Raw genomic sequence first — 10,509 nt, forward strand, 5'->3', positions numbered from 1 at the left:
TGCTATCCTGATACAAGTGTAGTAATTATCATATTGTGGTTTTAATTTGCATTTTTCTAATGGCTAATGAAGTTGAACATCTTTTCACATGATTGTTTTCCATCTGTCCATCTTCTTTGGCAGAATGTCTGTTCATGTCTTTTGCCCATTTTCTAACTGGATTATTTGTTTTTTTTACTGTTGACTTTTGAGAGTTCTTTCTACATTATTCTGCATATTAGTCCTTTGTCAAATATGGGATCTGCAAATATTTTTTTCAGTCTGTAGTTTATCTTTTTAAAGACCCTCTTAGGAGGGTCTTTTGCAGAGCAAATGTCTTCATGTTTGATGAGCTCCAGCATAACAATTCTTCCTTTCATAGATTGTTCTTTTGGTGACACATCCAAGAGTTCTTTGCCTGGAATTTGGAGATTGTATCTTATATTTTTCCCAAATGATTTATAGTTTTACATTTTATATTTAATATCCATTATCTATTTTGAGTTAGTTTTTTTAATAAAGTGTGAGGTTTCAGTTGATGTCCTTTTTTTTTTTTTTTTTTTACTCTCCTTTCTCCACTGAATTACCTTTTTCAAAGATAAGTTGGGCATGTCTGCATGGGCTCATTTATGGGCTCTCTGTCCTGTTTCATCTATCTAGATGTCTATCTCCTTACCAATATCACACTGCACTGATTAATGTAGCTATATTGTAAGCCTTGAATATAAGATACAGATATTCCTTCAATTTTATTCTTCTTTTTTCAAGAATGAATTAGTTGTGCTAGGTCTGTAACTTCCGATATAAATTTTAGAATAAGTTTGTTTATATTATTACATATTGTTACATGCTGAGAATTTTCATTTAAAAATTAAATGTTAAGAATACAATTTTCTTTTTCTCCTTTTTCTTTTTTATAGTTACTGTTACTTAATAAAAGATAATATTGCAACTAACAACGTGGCAAGCACCTTTATTAAAAATAAAATATGTGCTATTATTATAATAAACCTGCCATTAAGAATAGAGCACTTGGGACCGTAAAAAATTTAGTAGTATCTTATATGCATTGCCTCTTGGCTGAGAATGATTGGTATTAGAAGACTTACCATGGGATCTTGCTGTGCCCACATGTACACCATGCTTTGAAAAGTACAGCAAAACTCAGTAAAAGAACAGTTATTTGAAATTGTTATTGTTCTGTTTCAGTGGTTTTGTGAGAGGAATGATGTCATGTAAGCTATTCTGCCTTTTCTTGACCTTTAATGAAGAATAAGCTCTCTAGCCTGTCCTTGAGATAAGGTAGCTCTGGGTTTTCTGTTTTTTTTTTTTTTTTTCATTGTCACAGTACTGTGTCCTCAAGCCTGGAGAGCAATTCAACAATGCTTTAAAAAAGATAAAAAATCACATCCCAAGTATATCTCTTCCAAACAATTTAGCTGCCTGATTCTTTTTTAAAAAGGGATTTTTATTTATTTATTTTTAGGGGAAAGGAATGAGAAAGAGAGGAAGAGAAACATCAATGTGTGGTTGCCTCTGGAGTGCCCCCTACTGGGAACCTGGCCTGAAACCCAGACATATGCCCAGACTGGGAATTGAATCAATGACCCTTTGGTTCACAGTCCGGTGCTTATTCACTGAGACACATCAGCCAGGGCTGCCTGATTCTTTTTAATCCTATTGATGAATGAACCCTGGTTAGTTCCTGTCATAGATGATTTTGGAAGTTTCCTCTTGGCCCATGGCCACATTTCCTTGATAGCTGCCATGTCTTTCATATGTAGCCTTACTCTTCCCACTTTTAGCCCACCAAAAGCCTGGCCATAGGTGGATAGACTAGAGATGGATGCTTCACCTTAGCTCTTTCTAATCTATTATATCTCCCAGGAGTTTGGACTCTGAATTAGAACATGCTAGTCATCATGAGGTCATAGCAACCCAGCAGCCAAGGCTGTCACTGTGTGGAAGTCATTTTTAGCCAACGCTCTTGGACTCCACATAGCCAATTTTCCATGAGGCCAAAGATAATACTGAGCTTGTATTTTGCCAATGGAAAAAAATGAATTGAAACGCAGGCTAAGCCAGGGGTATATTTCATAAGTATAAATGTGCCTCTAAAAATGAAGGGAAATGAGAAAGATTTCTTTGAACATGTGAACATGAAGAAGGATAAATTATTTCTGGCAAAAAATACCCTAAGGATATGTTTCCAAATTGAGAAGTGTGGGTGGTTTCCTAGGAGCAAAATGTACTACATGGTGGGATTTTTTTGGTTGTTTTTGTGTCCTTTTCTCCAAAAGATGTCTCTAGTTGTTGTGCATTGTATAGGAAGCCATACTGAGTAGATTGAAATAGGCTTTTGGTGTCCTCTTCTGATTTTATCCTGCCATATCCTCCACATGGTACCTCATCACTTTTATCTTCCTTTTTTTCCCTAAGTGAAGCTTCAGTCAGGAGTGGCTCTAGCAAACACAGGCTACATACATCAGCAGGAGAAGGAGTGGTGTGAGGCGCTGCCCTGTGGCCTGCTAATGCACACAATGTCCAACAGTGCTTATTTCAAGAAAATGATGATGTGAGACACCAACAAAGCTTTTCAAATTTTGTTGACTGTTCAGAGGAAGGCATGTAATTATCTAGAAAGTTAGGAGAAAGAATGAGTTCATTTTATAGTCCAGAAGCTGAAGTGAGCCTCACAGAGAAGGGGACACTGCACCTTCAGAATGACCCCACAGCTCTGCTGTCTGTCCTTTAACACAAGAAACATGGATAGGGATTTGGGGTGGGAGGAGGGGCTGGGGTGATTGTTTCTGTGTTTGACTTGAAACTTTTGTTTGGTGCCCTTTATTTTTTAATCCCTTCATTTTCTGAAATTTCCATTCCCTCCCTCCTATACCGCATCCCCCACACCCTCTCCTGCACACATGGGGAGCTGACTCCCCAAGCGAATATCCTCTGCTGTGGAATCCATCACAAGAAAGCCCAAGAACTAATATCACCCTTCGTTTTCAACAATTAAGGCTTATTAATTGCAGGTGTTTTCATTTCAAACTTTTATAATCTATTCCTTTTGTCCTTCACACAGTTGGTTTGGTAAGACTGGAATTGCTTCTGTGTTATAAGGAAAAACTGAAATTATTAGCTGGTTGATTATGGCAGACAATGCCAAACAGTTCAATTTTCTCCCAAACTGAATATATATTTTTAAAATATTGAATCTGTTTTTATTTTTCTTCATGGTGGAAAATATCTGAATTTCCCTAAAAGAAAAATTTACATTTTCAAACCCATCTTGCATCAAACCCCTTTTGAAATGAACACAATTTCTACTTAGGTCATGTGCCAACTTTGGGTTCACTTGATGAAGATGCATGAGTGAAAAGAAGTTAGGGACCATTCTTTTCCATTATAGGGAGATTTATGTCAGAAGAATAACAACAGCTACTGTTCATTGGGGATCGTAACAGATAATGCTTATTGAACATTTTCTATATACTTGCTCTCTTTTAAATGCTTAACCCATAATATCTCATTTAATTTTTACAGAAATCCCATATGGTATGTTATCCTGAAGTTATCACTTTAATTGTCCTCATGAGGTGGTTGAAGTACAGAAAGCATAAGGCAGTTGTTTAAGATCACAGAGCCCAGATCTCACTTTGGCAGCGCGTACACTGAAATTGGAATGATACAGAGATTAGCATGGCCCCTGTACAAGGATGACATGCAGACTGGTGAAGCGTTCCATATTTTTACCTAAGTGTCCATCAATAAATGAGTGGATAGAAAACTATGGTACATTTACACAATGGAATACTATGCGGCAGTAAGAAAGAAGGAGCTCCTGCTCTTTGGGACAGCATGGATGGAACTGGAGGACATTATCCTCAGTGAAATAAGCCAGGTGGAGAAAGACAAATACAATATGATCTCACTTGTAAGTGGAACCTAATCAACATAACAAACAAGCAGGCAAAATATAACCAGAGACATTGAAATAAAGAACAAACTGACAGTAACCAAAGGGGAAGGGGCAGAGGAATAATGGGGGGAATAGAGGAAGGGCCATCGAGGAACATGGACAAAGGACACGTGAACAAAGCCAAAGGGGGTAGGTTCAAGAGTGGGAGGCAAGGGAGGGGCACATGTTGAGGGGAAAATGGAGACAGCTGTACTTGAACAGCAATGAAAAAGAATTTTTAAAAAATCACACAGCCCCAAGAGGCAGAACAGAGAATTAAATATTCAGTGCATTCCAGAAAATGTGCCTCTAAACTAAACTCTACACTGCCTTTCAGCAATCTGAGGAATGAATAAATAATTAAAATGATCTCTTTTAAGCAAGTATTGTCTTTAAATATAGCTAGTAGAGGATTTATTCTCAGCCATTGCCTTTGCATTTTTGACTTCTAAGACATCTTTTATTATGATCCCATTTACTTGGTTCTTACTCATATAAGTGTGATAAAGTATATCATGCTCAATAGAACAAGGAGTAAGAAAATGTTACATTTTGATAAAAGATGATTGAATACAGTATGTAAGATGATCTACCTGATAGGCAACATCAATTATAACATATCTCTCTGTATCCTAGACGTTTTGTCTTTAAAGCTCTATTTTGAAATGTCTCTTTGAATCTCCACATGGATCTCACACAAGCATTGCAAACCTACCTTCCATAATTGCTACTACCATCCTCCACCTTGCACACAACCCCAAATCTGCTTTTTCTTGTCTCAGGTAGTGGAACCACCAGTTATCAGAAAAAAATTAGTATCATCTTAATTTCCTTCCTCCTTTTCACCACACATCACCTCTAAAATACTTACTTCTGTTTCTACTTCCATACCAGAGCCTTAGTTGAAACTCTTCTCATTTCTCATTTAGTCTTCTCTGGTTGTTCTAGATTATCACTTTCAGTCTATCTCCCGAACAGCTGCCAGATGAATTTTTAACATGCAAATTCTATTATGCTACTCATTTGCTTTCTTAGCAACTCCTCATACCTTCAGGATTAAGTTCAAGCTCCTTCTACCCTTCCAGGCTTACCCCACCAAAGGTCCGTCCACACAACAATGCACACACAGTCTCTAATGAAGCCAAATGTCTTGTGATTTTGTTATAACCCTAATGTTCCCACCCCCTACTTAATTGCCTGTCTGACTTCTATCCTTCCCCCATACAGATCAATCACTAATCCTTTTAGAAATGTTTTTCTCATCGTAACGCCACTTCCACCAACTAAATTAAGTATTCTTTCTACATGCTGCCACTTCTTGCCTGTCACTTCTATTTTCTCTGTTATATATGTTGGAATATAATCATATTGTCTCTAATCATTGTCTCTATTTATACATTTTTGGTGTATATTCTCCGTGTGAGGCTTTCAAAAACAGGGATTCTGTGTTCACCACCTCTGTATCCCACACTTTGCCTTGTTCCTGACATATTGGAAGCACTCAACACATGCTTGTTGATTTGAATTGAACTTTTAATACATGCCCTGAACAATAAGAATAAATGCAAAATGGCAGAAAATTGAATATAACAGAAAATAATTTTCAGGGTTGTTATGGCTTTTAACATGTGAACTCCAATTACTTCCATATTCTATTATACTTCTATGCTAATTGATAACACAAGTGATGTTCATAGATTTATGACTACGATACCTCAAAACTTTAAATCACCAAGATTCAATTATTTGCAATATTTTTATCTTCTATCACACACATATTTTATAGACACATACACACACAAAGCCAGATTATATCAACCTGAAAATAAAAACTGAATCACAATTATTAGTATAAGTGCATTTTCTTCTCTCCTGTGAACCACTGCTCAAGAATTCCTCCTGAACAGTTTGGAAGAACTCGAGCAGGTTCCCAGCGTACTGAATAAACTAGTACCCTTGACTACCTGTGGCACCTGCCATGCTTCGCTCCAGCTCCTGCTTGCCCTGGCTGTGCTTCCAGTCTCTGTTGGTGCCTCCTGTGTCACAGGGGATTTTGTGGTCAGCAAGATGGTATCTGTGCCAAGAGTGGTTGGTGATGCCCTTGCCTCTCCCCTCCAAACAGACCACTATGAAAGCCAGCCTGGATAACCTGAGGCAGGGTGGGCATATGGTTAGGACACTCACAACAGATAGGCACCAAAAAAGATTGGATAAATTTATTTGCTATTCAAAAAATTCATTGATTTAGGTTTTATAGTAAAATCATAATTTAAATTTTTTGAACATTTATTTAACCATCTGGAAGAATATTATTATTATTATTATTATTATTGGTTGTCCACATGGGAGAATCATAATCTCTTCAGTCTCAGGGCCTCTAAAAATCTTAAGGTGGCCCTCATCAACACTGATGTCCACTGCTGTTCAGACAGCGCCCGTGGGTGCCCTGTGTGAAGGGTGCTGATGTCCATGCTGCTCGCACCATCTCATGTTTGAAGCTCAAATGTATGCTTGACATTTCTAAGATCTTTTTCTCTTTTTGTTCTATTTTTATTGCAATTCCCTTGCTGTCGGACTCAGGTGTGAGGTCACCACGACTGCACTGAAGGGCAGCCTCGAGAACTGTACTCAGGAACATTCTTCTCTTCAGACGCTGGCCTTGGCTCCCTGGTGGCCTTTTCTCCTGGGGTAAGTTGCTTATGGGGAGGCACGGTGGGGAGACCCCCGCCACTGCAGGTGGCTTCACAGTGAGGCTCACTGACACTAGGTTCTGTATGAAAATGCTGATTCACCAATACACCTCTAGATATTTTTCAGTGACAATTTTTGAAAAGAAAACGATGTTTTATTTTATCAAACTCTAGTTAACAGGACTGTAACAGCATGCAGCCAAGGGTGGGGGGGAGGGCGGCAAATAGGGATTTGTAATGGGATCCAAAGGAGCTTGGAGATAATTGGCTCCACACTGCAGGGCCACACCTGCCTGGAAGGCTGGCAGCTGGGGCCACTTGTGGGAGGAGCCGAAAATGAGGCTGCAGCGGAAGATTGGCGCTGGGATTTAAACCCAGCAAGGCAACCATTTGGCGTCTTTTGGGGGACTACGCGGCCTTGGAAGTGCTCCCTTTTTTGCCACACAGATGGTGCCGGGAGTCTGAATCATAGACTTCTACCTGTTTCCTGAGATACAGCACCCCAGACTGTGCAGAGGGAGAAGGAAGGACTGTGTGCATTTGTGGGTATTCTAAAGAACTTTAGTCTGTATTACTTTTAAATAAATAATAATTCCTTTCCTTTTCACCAATCTCTGGCATTGACAGATGTCTTTCCTCTGACGGCAGGCAAAGCAAACCTAGTATGGGGGAGGAACCCCCAGAGAAAAAAGGGGAGTCTTTTAAATCATTCAGCCCCCCAATCTGTTCTGTAACAGGACTACTTCTCACACAAGCAAACTGATTAACTAAGGTGTTACTGTATAATTTTGATCTCAGAACTGTAAACATTTGAGGAGGATTTTAAAAGAATTAAGAAACCTACAAACTACCAAAAATTAAGATAGCCCGTGCTAAAATAAAGGAGACAATGTGGGCGATACAAACAAACATTAGTTACCACTTCATGAAGCGCACATGCTCTGTTCCCAAGGGGCCCAGAGAGCTGCACAATGGGGTAGAAGTCAGGAAACTTTTATAGGAGAAAGAAAACGGAACAAAGAATAGAAAACAGAAAATAAGGAACAAGAAACGAAGTATAGAGTCCTGAGTTGGCTTCATGTTTTGGGGATGGGATAACTGATATACTGCATTTCTGGTCAAGTGGAACATTTACAGGGACATGAGGTTTTCTAAGTTTCCATTTGCTGGTGTAACACCTTGGGCAGAAGAGGCTCCATTTGGGGCCTAGATGTTTATTTCAACACCTGTCCCATGCGGCGCGTGCCCACATTGCCCCTGGGTAGTCAGGGCTTGAGTAGGAGGTGTAGTAGTCAATTGGAGACGTAGTCCTCATTTAATTATCCAACATGCAATGTTCAGGTGGCCTCATCAGTTAATGGCACAAGAAGTAGGAAAGGGTGAGAGGGTTTCCTCCCAATCCTCATCTCAACATCCCCCAGTTTACCTGAAAACTAGGAAAATTGCCAAAAACTAACTATAATGATTTTTCTCATTTAAAAACAAAAGCCGTGGCAATGATTGTAACAATGAGTGCCAGATTTGCTCCAATTCTTTCCCCAGGCCATCTGCTCTTCTCTTTTCTCTGCATTGTAGCGTCTGTTGAGATCGTTAAACACAATAACTGAGAATAAGCAAAATAGACTCTACTGAATCCTAAATTGCTAAAATACACAGCCTTGTTTAAGAAGTCATTTTTAAATATACATCTGAAATAAATGTAGAAAATGTAAGTGATTTTGTGATAAATGCTGGTATTTGAGTAAATCTAATCTTCAGATATAGGAAAAAACTACAGTGGATTTTTTAAAAAGATAGTTTATTTCTCTATCACATAAAAACCAATGTCACCCCCAAAATTTTAGAAAACTAAGTGAATAGAAAGTGTACTAAAGAACAAATTGCTTAATTAGAAGTTAAAATACATTGAAATATGTGATTTAAACAGATATTACTAGGCCACATTTAGTATTTATTATATTTGCTTACTTAAATATAACTAATACAGAAGGATAACTAAGTATATATGTGACTTAAATACATGAAAAAGGTGGCAAAATTACTAAAGTAAAAATGGATGCTCATAATTTTTTTAAATAGCCAGACCTGACTTCTACAGAGCCAGCTGGGAAGCTCCTGGCACCACGTTTTCCCTGGTTCTTGTTTGACGTCTGCCAGAGCAGGAGGAACCACTGCCTGATGTGATGGAGGAGATGGGATATCACCCAGAAATCCTCGTTCTGTGCTGCATGAAAAAACAGGATGAGGTTTGGAGTCGGCTTTTGGGGAGGCGAGGAGTAGTCGTATTAATAGAAAGAAGATTGTGTGTGCGGAACTTGGGGGAGGAGGGAAGTACCGAGGGGCAGGCGGAGGCCCTCTGTCTCTCAGTATCCCTTCTCGTCTTGCGTTTAGTAACAAAATTCTATGCACTATTCTCTCAGGCTCTCTTACAGTCAGAGGATGAGCTTTGAAAGAATCTAAGGTGTGCTATGTCCGGGTCATCTCTTTACAGATGCTTACTCTGCACTCACTCCTTTCTGCTGCCTAAAAAAAAGGTGAACAGGCCTGGCTGGTATAGCTCAGTGGATTGAGCATGGGCTGCGAACCAAAGCATCGCAGGTTTGATTCCCAGTCAGGGCACATGCCTGGGTTATGGGCCAGGTCCCCAGTGGGGAGGGGACCACATGAGAGGCAACCACACATTGATGTTTCTCTCTCTCTCTCTTTCTCCCTCCCTTCCCCTCTCTAAAAATAAATAAATAAAATCTTAAAAAATTTTTTAAAAAGATGAACATTGGAGAAACCTTGGAAACCATGGACTAAAGACAGAAGAGCCATCCCCAGTCCTGGAATGCTCAGCTTTGGAGAGTGGATTTATTTAAGTACCATGTGACAGTTTTAAAACAAAGCCTAAAAAAAGTGGAGTCTCTGTCTCTTTTGAAGCTCTTGTGACTTCTTCAACCAATGAAGTATGGTGAAAGGGACACCAAGTGACTTCCAAGTCAAGACCAGAGGAAGCCATGTGATTTTTACCTGGTTCTCTGGGATGCTCAGCATCAGGCTGCACCACAGCTGCCCTGCTGTGTTGGGCCCAGGCTCCAGGGACAGGCCATGTGTAGGCTGAGGGCCCCACACAAAAGTGTCAGTAAAGAAGCCTCCAGTAATTCCTGCTCATAATTATCTGAATTCCACTCCCCCCAGACCTTCATGTCTTCCCAGCCAGGGCCCAGACGTCTTGGAACAAAGCAAGCCTTCTCTGCTCTGCCCTGTCCTAGTTCCTGGCTCACAGTATCTGTGAGTATAATAAACTCCTCAAAGTATTTTTGAAGTGTCCTTATTAAAAGAACTTAGCCTGTGTCCTAATAATGCAAGTAGCAGATAAAATTATTTAAATGCCTAATGCATCAAACAAAAACAAGACTATTTTAAGGGCTCAATGCCATCCTGAATGTTAATTATCTATGTCAAATAGTAACCATTTGCCTATACTTAAGCAACCAGCAGATTAGGGCAATTGTATCTAAAACTGTCCAGATCTTTGGAGGAAAATGAAGATGGTACTGAAATTTGACCCTCTGATACTGCAGTGTTAAGAATTTGATTTGCTGGACTGATGTCATTCATATCTGTATCTTCATTTTTTCCCCTTACAACTTGCTGCTCCGAGGGCTGAGGGTCTATTAGCTTTAAGCCTAGTGTATGATGTATACCTACCCAGTAAATCTGTGATTGAAAACTTCCCTGACAACCTTTATCTCTGGGCTGGTACATACCGGTATTTCTGCAGTCATTAAACAGCTGCTTGCTTCTGAGTTTGCCTTTGAGTCTATACTCATAGACATCGAGAGCCATTGTTGTGACAAGGTCCACAGTAAAGTAACTAGGTGTTCCAACTCCATA

At 39.4% G+C, this 10,509-nt stretch overlaps 1 pseudogene; it reads left to right on the forward strand.

The window, feature by feature from the left end:
• The first annotated feature begins 3,633 nt into the window (after nt 1–3,633).
• On the forward strand, nt 3,634–3,733 carry LOC114504348 (annotated as a pseudogene).
• Nucleotides 3,734–10,509: the final 6,776 nt, after the last annotated feature.

Source organism: Phyllostomus discolor, chromosome 8, assembly GCF_004126475.2.
Source record: "Phyllostomus discolor isolate MPI-MPIP mPhyDis1 chromosome 8, mPhyDis1.pri.v3, whole genome shotgun sequence".
NCBI lineage: Eukaryota > Metazoa > Chordata > Mammalia > Chiroptera > Phyllostomidae > Phyllostomus > Phyllostomus discolor.